Source organism: Callorhinchus milii, unplaced genomic scaffold (assembly GCF_018977255.1).
Source record: "Callorhinchus milii isolate IMCB2004 unplaced genomic scaffold, IMCB_Cmil_1.0 Scaffold1578, whole genome shotgun sequence".
Classification (NCBI taxonomy): domain Eukaryota; kingdom Metazoa; phylum Chordata; class Chondrichthyes; order Chimaeriformes; family Callorhinchidae; genus Callorhinchus; species Callorhinchus milii.
The window spans coordinates 1-8,756 of NW_024706319.1; the positions used below are offsets into that span (position 1 = coordinate 1).

General features: G+C 52.3%; 1 long non-coding RNA gene across 1 annotated transcript; it reads right to left on the reverse strand.

Annotated features, from left to right (window-relative positions):
• Positions 1–4,231: 4,231 nt before the first annotated feature.
• On the reverse strand, positions 4,232–6,473 carry LOC103173372. The gene is made up of 3 exons (XR_006086255.1): positions 6,236–6,473; positions 6,099–6,125; positions 4,232–4,258 (listed from the first exon to the last, which is right to left on the reverse strand). It is a non-coding gene; the product is annotated as an uncharacterized LOC103173372 (long non-coding RNA).
• Between the last annotated feature and the right edge of the window lie 2,283 nt (positions 6,474–8,756).

Sequence of the window (8,756 nt, forward strand, 5' to 3'; positions counted from 1 at the left end):
GTGAGGGTTATGTGTGAGTATATGTGTGAGGGGGTGTGTGAGTGTGTGTGTGAGTGTGTTTGTGAGGGTGTTTGTGAGGGTATGTATGTGAGGGGGTGTTTGAGTGTGTGCGTCTGAGGGTGTGTGTGTGATGGTATGTGAGGGTGTGTGAGGGTGTGTGAGGGTGTGTGTGACGTGTCTGTGTGAGGGGCTCTGTGAGGGTGTGTGAGGATGTGTGTGAGTGTGTGTGTGAGGGTTGTGTGAGGGTGTGTGTGAGTGTATGTGTGAGTCTCTGTGCGAGTCTGTGTGTGAGGGTGTGTGTGAGGGTGTATGTGAGTGTGTGTGTGAGGGGGTATGTGAGGTTGTGTGTGAGGGGGGNTGTTAGGGTATGTGTGAGGGGGTATTTGTGAGAGTGCGTGTGATGGTCTATGTGAGGGTGTGTGAGGGTGTGTGTGAGTGGGTTTATGAGGGTGTGTGAGAGTCTGTGTGTGGGTGTGTGTGAGTGTTTATGTGTGATGGTGAGGGGCTATGTGTGTGTGTGTGTCTCTGTGTGAGGGTGTGTGTGCGTGTGTGTGTGTGAGGTTGTGTGTGATGGTGAGGGGTTAAGTGTGAGGGTGTGTGTGTGGGTGTGCGTGACGGTGTGTGTCAGGGTGTGGGTGTGTGTGAGGGGAATTGTGAGTATGTGTGTGAGGGTGTGTGTGAGGGGTTGAGTGAGGGTGTGTGTGAGGGTGTGTGTGAGGGCGTGTGAGAGGGTGTGTGTGACTGGGTATGTGAGGGTGTGTGAGGGGGTGTGTGAGGGTGTGTGTGAGGCTGTGTGTGAGGGGATGTGAGAGGTTGTGTGTGAGGGGTTATGTGAGGGTGTGTGAGGGTGTGTGTGGGTGTGGGTGACGGGTATTTGAGGGTGTGTGTGAGTGTGTGTGAGGGTGTGTGAGGCTGTGTATGTGAGGGGGTTTATGAGGGTGTGTGAGAGGGGGAGTGTGAGTGTGTGTGTGTGGGTGTGTGTGAGGTGTGTTTGTGGGTGGGTGTGAGGGGGTGTGTGAGGGTGTGTGTAAGGGTGTGTGTGAGGGTGTGTGTTTGGTGTGTGTGAGGGTGTGTGTGAGGGTGTGTATGTGAGGGTGTGTGGGTGTGTGTGAGGGGGGTAAGAGGGGGAATGTGAGGGGGTGTGTGAGGGTGGCGGTGTGTGTGGGTGTCTGTTAGGGTTGTCTGTGGGTGTGAGGAGGTGTGTGAGGGTGTGTGTGTAGGTGTGTTTGAGGGTGTGTGTGCGGCTGTGTGTGAGGGTGTGTGAGGGTGTGTGTGAGGGGGTTTATGAGTGTGTGAGGAGGTGTGTGAGTGTGTGTGTGGGAGTGTGTGAGGGTGTGTGTGAGCGTCTGTCTGTGGGTGTGTGTGAGGGTGTGTGTGAGGGTGTGTGAGGTTGTGTGTGAGGGGTATGTGAGGGTCTGAGTGATGGTCTGTTTGAGGGGGTGTATGAGGGGCTATGGGAGGGTTTGTGCATGAGGGTGTGTGAGGGGTTTTATGAGGGTGTGCGAGGGTGTGTGGTGGGAGGTGTGTATCTGAGTGTTTGTGTGAGGTTGTGTGTGAGGTTATGTCTGAGGGTGTGTGTATGATGTTGTGTGTGAGGGGTATTTGAGGGTCTGTGTAATGATTTGTTTCAGGGTGTGTGTGAGGGGATGTGAGAGGGTGTATGCATGAGGGGGGGGTGAGGGGTTGTATGAGTGTTTGCCTCCTGGTGTGTGTGAGGGTGTGTGTGTGAGAGGGTGCGAGTGGGGTTGTATGAAGGTATGTGTGATGGTGAGGGGCTATGTGTGTGTGTTTGTGTGTGATGGTGAGGGGTTATGTGTGAGGATGTGTGTGAGGGGGTGTGTGTGTGAGGATGTGTGAGTGTCTGTGTGAGGGTGTGTGTGAGTGTATGTGTGAGTCTCCGTGTGAGTGTGTGTGTGAGGTTGTGTGAGGGGGGGTGTGTTAAGGTATGTGTGAGAGGGTGTTTGTGAGAGTGCGTGTGATGGTCTGTGTGAGGTTGTGTGTGAGGGGATTTGTGAGGGTGTGTGAGCGTGTGTGTGAGGGGGTTTATGAGGGTGTGTGTGGGTGTGTGTGAGGGTGTGTGTGGATGTGTGTGAGGGTGTGTATCGGTGTGTGTGAGGGTGTGTGGGTGGGTGTGTGTGAGGGTGTGTGTGAGGGTGTGTGTGAAGGTGTGTGACAGTGTGTGGGTGTTTGTGGGGGTATGTGAGGGTGTGTGTGAAGATGTGTGTGAGGGGGTGTGTGAGGGTGTGTGAGGGTGTGTGTGAGTGTTTATGTGTGATGGTGAGCGTGTATGTGTGTGTGTGAGTCTCCTTGTATGGGTGTGTGTGAGGGTGTGTGTCAGGGTGTGGGTGTGTGTGAGGGAATTTGTGAGTGTGTGTATGACGGTGTGGTTGAGGGTGTATGTGAGGGTGTGTGTGGGGGGGTATGTGAGGGTGTGTTAGAGTGTGTGTCTGTGTGTGTGTGAGGGTTTGTGTGAGTGAGGGGATTTGTGTGTGTGTGTGTGTGAGGAGGTTTGTGAGGCTCTGTGTGTGGGTGTGTGTGAGGGCATGTGTGAGGGGATGTGTGAGGGAGTGTGTGGGTGTCTGTGAGGGGTTGTGAGAGCGGGTGTGTGAGTGGGCGTGTGAGGTGGTTTATGAGGGTGTGTGAGGGGATGTGTGAGGGGATGTGTGAGGGGGTGTGTGTGAGGGTGTGTGAGGGTATGTGTGAGTGCGTTTATGAGTGTGTGAGGGTCTGTATGTGGGTGTGTGTGAGGGGGTGTGTGTGAGGGTGTGTGAGGGGTTTTATGAGGGTGTGTGTGAAGTTGTGTGTGGGGGTGTGTGTGAGGGTGTGTGAGGGGATGTGTGAGGAGGGGTGTGTGAGGGTGCGTGTGAGGGGGTGTGTATGGGTGTGTGTGAGGGGGTGTGTGAAGGTGTGTGAGGGGGTGTGTGTGAGGGGGTTTATGAGTGTGTGAGGGTCTGTGTGTGGGTGTGTGTGAGGGGTTGTGCGAGGGTATGTGTGTGTGGGTGTGTGTGAGGGTGTGTGGGTGGGTGTGTGTGAGGGTATGTGTGAGTGTTTGGGTGTGATGGTGAGGGGGTAAGTGTGTGTGACTCTCCTTCTGAGAGTGTGTGTGTGCGTGTGTGTGAGGGTGTGTTTCAGGGTGTGGGTGTTTGTAAGGGGATTTGTGAAGGTGTGCGTGACTGTGTGTTTGAGGGTGTATGTGAGGGTGTGTGTGAGGATGTGTGTGAGGGTGTGTGTGAGAGGGTGTGTGTGAGGGTGTATGTGATGGTGTGTTAGGGTGTGTGTGGGTGTGTGTGAGGTGGTGTGTGAGTGAGAGGATTTGTGAGTGTGTGTGTGAGGAGGAGGTTTGTGATGGTCTGTGTGAGGGTGTGTGTGAGGGGTTTTATGAGGGTGTGTGTGAGGGTGTGTGTGAGGGGGTGTGTGAGAGGGTGTGTGTGAGGGTGTATGTGATCGTGTGTTAGGGTGTGTGTGGGGGTGTGTGAGGGGGTGTGTGAGTGAGAGGATTTGTGAGTGTGTGTGTGAGGAGGAGGTTTGTGATGGTCTGTGTGTGGGTGTGTGAGTGAGGGGATTTGTGAGTGTGTGTGTGTGAGGATGTTTGTGAGGGTGTGTGTGAGGGTGTGTGAGGGGATTTGTGATTGTGTGTGTGGGGTGTGTGTGAGGGAGTGTATTTGGGTATGTGTGAGGGTGTTTGCGTGAGGTTGTGTGCGTGAGGGGTATGTGAGTGTCTGCGTGATGGTCTGTTTGAGGGGGTGTGTGAGGGGCTATGAGAGAGTTTGTGCGTGAGGGTGTGTGAGGGGATTTATGAGGGCGTGTGTGAGGGTATGTGGTGCGGGGGGGGCGGTCTGTGTCTGAGTGTGTGTGTGAGAGTGTGTGTGAGGGTATATCTGAGGGTGTGTGTATGATGTTGTGTGTGAGGGATATTTGAGGGTCTGTATAATGATTTGATTGAGGGGGTGTGTGAGGGGATGTGAGAGGGTGAATGCATGAAGGGGGGGGGGTGAGGGGTTGTATGAGGATTTGCGTCAGTGTGTGTGTGAGGGTGTGTGTGTGTGTGACGGAATCGTACATTGAAAGTTCATGTCAATGTCTGTTCCTCATCATAAAACAATGCTATTCATTACATTCAATGTAGTAACTAACAGCGATGATGCCAACAGATCATTGTTTGAGAAGCAGCACAATTCTGCACCAATAAGATTCACTAATAACGGTCAATGAGGGTAAAGCTGACGGTTACCTGATTCAGTGAATCGTTCCTTCAGTTCTGAAACGAAACAACATATATTGAGTGTTTATTACATAAATCCCCCTCAGCCGTTACACACCGAACCTTATCCCGTCCTCGTGTTGCAGCTGATAACACGGAACACGTCCCAACCCGAGTTGGTTTCCAGAAACAGAGAAGTAATCCGTGCGGTTTGTTCGGCCCAATGTCCGACACTCTGTGTCTCTGATCACATCACAGGGCTTCGGAGTCTCCAAACCCACCCAACATACTGGGACTTCCACCACAATAATAACCCTTGAAGTTGACCCAGAGCCGTGTCACAGCTTCCGGACACACCGCTTCATAGGGTACACTGGAAAATGAAGTTACTGTGTATGTTGTGCGCAAAGTTTCGCGCATCGACTGCGTATTTTATGGGTCACCAATTGTGCACAGCAGTGACCCACAAACCGTGGTGGATTGAGTGACTACATTATTATTATTATTACTGAAGGGGTTATTACCCCTGGAAAGCCAATCGATCAGCGAGTCGGTTCCTCTTCACTGTCAGGTAAACAGAGGTGTGTGGAGTCAGGAAACTTGACTAAGGTTCCGGTGCGCCCGGGAATCAAACCCAGGTCCTCTCGCTTGTGAGGCGAGGGCTGTATCGCCTGAGCTACAGGACTCCACTGTGCACCTGGACATATGGTGTCCGTGTGTCTGGTCTGGAGGGATGGCCCTGGGTAACGAACCCCAGAGAGTTCAGGCACGGATTGGAAGGAGCCCAAACCTGTTGACCCCAGAGTGTACCCCACTGAAGCCACACGGCTCGTCATTGGGAATGCTGGGAAGCCATTGCCATTGCCTGTCCACCCAGGACCACCCCCAACCTCACTCGTTGGGATAAAAGACGAGTTCCAGCTCCAACTCACTGGACGGCAGCTCCGAGTTCTGCTAATGATCCAGTCAGACTGTTCCTCTAACCCTGCCCTTGACCCCTGAGGATCTGCGTGGCTCAGGAACCAGACTGCGCGGATCACCACAGGAACTCCGAGATTCCACTGCCAGACGCGTCACCTCGGAGACAACTCTGTCCGAAAGAGATCCCAATCCACAAAGGAAATGATCTTACAATATCTCAACAATAAATACATTTAGATAATTATTTGCTGAGGACAGATTTGCTGGGCTTGTGGGGAAAGCGCGGGGGAGTGGGTTGATCAGGTCTATGGGGAGAGAGAGAGAGAGAGAGGGGGGGGTGAGAGTTTGGTGGGCTTCTGTCTTCATTATATTTCGTGTTTGGCGGAGATGGCCAGGCCAGCGAGGAGGATTGGAATAGTCCAGCCAGGAAGTGATGAAGGCCAGGACGAAGGTTTCGGCCGCTGTGCGGGTGAGTTACGGACGGAGGTGGGCAACGTGGCAGAGGTTCCTGGTCAGGGTACGGATGTGGGGGAGAAGGGAACCTGACCCCTGAGTTGTGCTCGGGTTTGGAGAGGCTGAGGGAGAGCCCAGCCCGGGGTGGATGAGGAGCTCAGAGCTGCAGGAGAGAAGGCGTTGGCTTCCGATTGGGCCCACCTTCCGTTGGAGGAAACGTTCGCTCACCGAGGCCCGGCCGTCCGTCAAACAATCTGACAGGACATCAGGGGACGGGAGTCCCATCTGGAGGAGGAGGAGGAGATGAAGATCTGGGTGTTGTCCACATACATGTGGAAGTTAACCCCATGTCTGGAGATGACATGGCCCAGAGGGAGAGGGTAGATGATGAAAGGGAGACCAGTGATGGAGCAACGTCCCCTATACCTCCCCCACACCCCCAGTTTGGCCTTTCCCAGAATCATACTATTCAAGGGGAGAGTTAAAGGAAACTTATTTCACATTCCAGGTCGGTCACACTTACCGAGAGCCTTTCTCAGGTATTTTCGGTCTGAAAGCAGAAGCAAATATTAACACACAATGTAAAGTTTCTCACACAATCCTCATCACACAAACGGAACGTCATCAGAGACATCGGTCGCGGCAGTGAGTGCGGTTTACCTCGTTCAGCGGATTTCAATTCGTTATCTTTAAAACAAAAGAAAATTCATCCTTCAGTCATCGAGAAAAACAGTGAAAGTTTATCAGATTTCTTCCACTCAACGTCTTTGGTTTCCTTTGAGCTGAAACCTTCCGACTCTCTCAAGGCTTTGAGCGGATAGAGAGCCTCACATCCACCGAAGGGAACGAACTGAGTCACAAACTCTCAAAATGTAAGAATTTCCTTTGAATCTGTTGGTGATCTCACAATTTGTGTCACAAGTGATGAAACACTCGGATTTTTCTGCTCTTCGGAAACCGAGAAAACCGGATTCAGCGTTTAATGCCCTCAATAACCGAATACTGAGAATAGTAATAATCCTTATATTTGGTACAGAACCCACACCAACTCCATCTCCTACAGCCCCACTGCTCCCACTCACACACTAAACCCTGTATACCATCACCCCATCCCTCGCCCACTGCTCCCCCTCACACACTAACCCTTGTAGTCCATGACCCCAACCCTCGCCCACTGCTCCCCCTCACACACTAACCCCTGTACCCCATCACCCCATCCCTCGCCCACTGCTGCCCCTCACACACTAACCCCTGTACCCCATCACCCCATCCCTCGCCCATTGGTCCACTCACACACTAACCCCTGGACCCCATCAGCCCATCCCTCGCCCACTGCTCCCCCTCACACACTAACCACTGTACCCCATCACCCCATCCCTCGCCCACTGCTCCCCCTCACACACTAACCCCTGTACACCATCACCCCATCCCTCGCCCACTGCTCCCCCTCACACACTAACCCCTGTACCCCATCACCCCATCCCTCGCCCACTGGTCCCCTCACACACTAACCCCTGGACCCCATCAGCCCATCCCTCGCCCACTGCTCCCTCTCACACATTAACCCCTGTACCCCATCACCCCATCCCTCGCCAGCCCCCACTGCTACACCTCACACACTAACCTCTGTACCCCATCACCCCATCCCTCGCCAGCGCCCACTGCTCCCTATCACACACACTAACCCCTGTACCCCATCAACCCATCCCTCGCCAACTGCTCCCCCTCACACACTAACCCCTTTACCCCATCACCCCATCCTTCGCCAGCCCCCACTAGCTCCCCCTCACACAATAACCCCTGTACCCCATGACCCCAGCTTACGCCAGGCTCCAATGGCTCCATATCACCGAACAGATGTTTTATTATGTATGCGTCAATATGCGCGTGTGTGGGTCAGTGTGTTTGAGAGTGTGTGCGTGTGTGTTTGTGTGTGTTGGATACGGGAGCAGTCGCCTTTCCCTCTCCATTACCACACTTTCTCCCATACCATCAATGGTGATACCATCCTTATCTGATTGTGTTCATTTCTATTGCTATCTCTATACATCAAGCACCTCATAAGCAACCAACCAACCACCGCCCCACACGATAATCCCATCGCCAGAAAACGTGGCACATCAAAAAATCTGTACAACTGAATGTTAAAAAGAGGAAAAACAATAAAAATTATTTTCATTCTCTACGTCTAATTCTATAACGATTTTTTCAAAAACCGCGAGCGCATCACAGAAGCCAATCAAATCTGCTGGTTGTATTTCATTGTCGAAGACGCAGTCGTTCAGTTGATTTGTTAAACCCCGCTCCAGTATTCCTGTTCAGGTGGAAGTTAAAGAGCCCACGACGAGATTGGAGAAGAAAAGCGAATTTCTCTCTCCGAGTGACCCAGAAAACAACCCTCCAGATAAAGCTGCAGTGCGGCACGTCTGTTAGATATCTGGCTGGTGGGTTAGCCAGCGGGTCACCTGGTCATTGTGTAAGTGACCAGCTCTTCTGGTCAGTTACCGGGCAAGTGACCCGGTCATCTGCTTATTTAATTGGCAGGTGACTTGGTTGGCTGGTGACCGGGTTGGGGAGCTGCTTTTCTATTGCTTTCTGAGCTGGAATGAACCAGTAATGGCACGATCGTCACCCGCCATATTCCAGCTTCGCCATCGACATTCGTGTAGATGTCACAGACCCGTCGTCAAATGCGAGGGCCATCTGCATTATTGTCATTTGGCGACTCTGTGTTTCTAATCATAATAATAATCCTTGCATTTGATGTAGCGCTTTTCACGTCAGGAGGACGTCCCAAAGCGCTTCTCAGAACACACTGTAAAGTGAATTGACTGTATATTTGTGGGTGAACGCGGCAGCCAATTACGCACAGCTGTGTCCCACAAACAGTCGTAGATTGAAAATGACCAATTTATTATTGTTTTGGGTTTTGGAGGGATTTTTTTGTGCATGTGGAGTAAGGAAACTTGCCCAAGGTTTCTCCGTGCCTGGAATTGAACTCAGGTCTCTCGCTTGCAAAGCGAGTGCTCTAACCAATGAGCTTCAGGACTCCATTTCTGAGTCAAATCCTTGACTCCCGTAACCCGATTTGGTGCATCATGACACCAATAGTGTTCCGCAATCCGCCACATAGAAACGAGAACTATCACAGACCCCAGGGGTTAACTTGAGAATATGGACG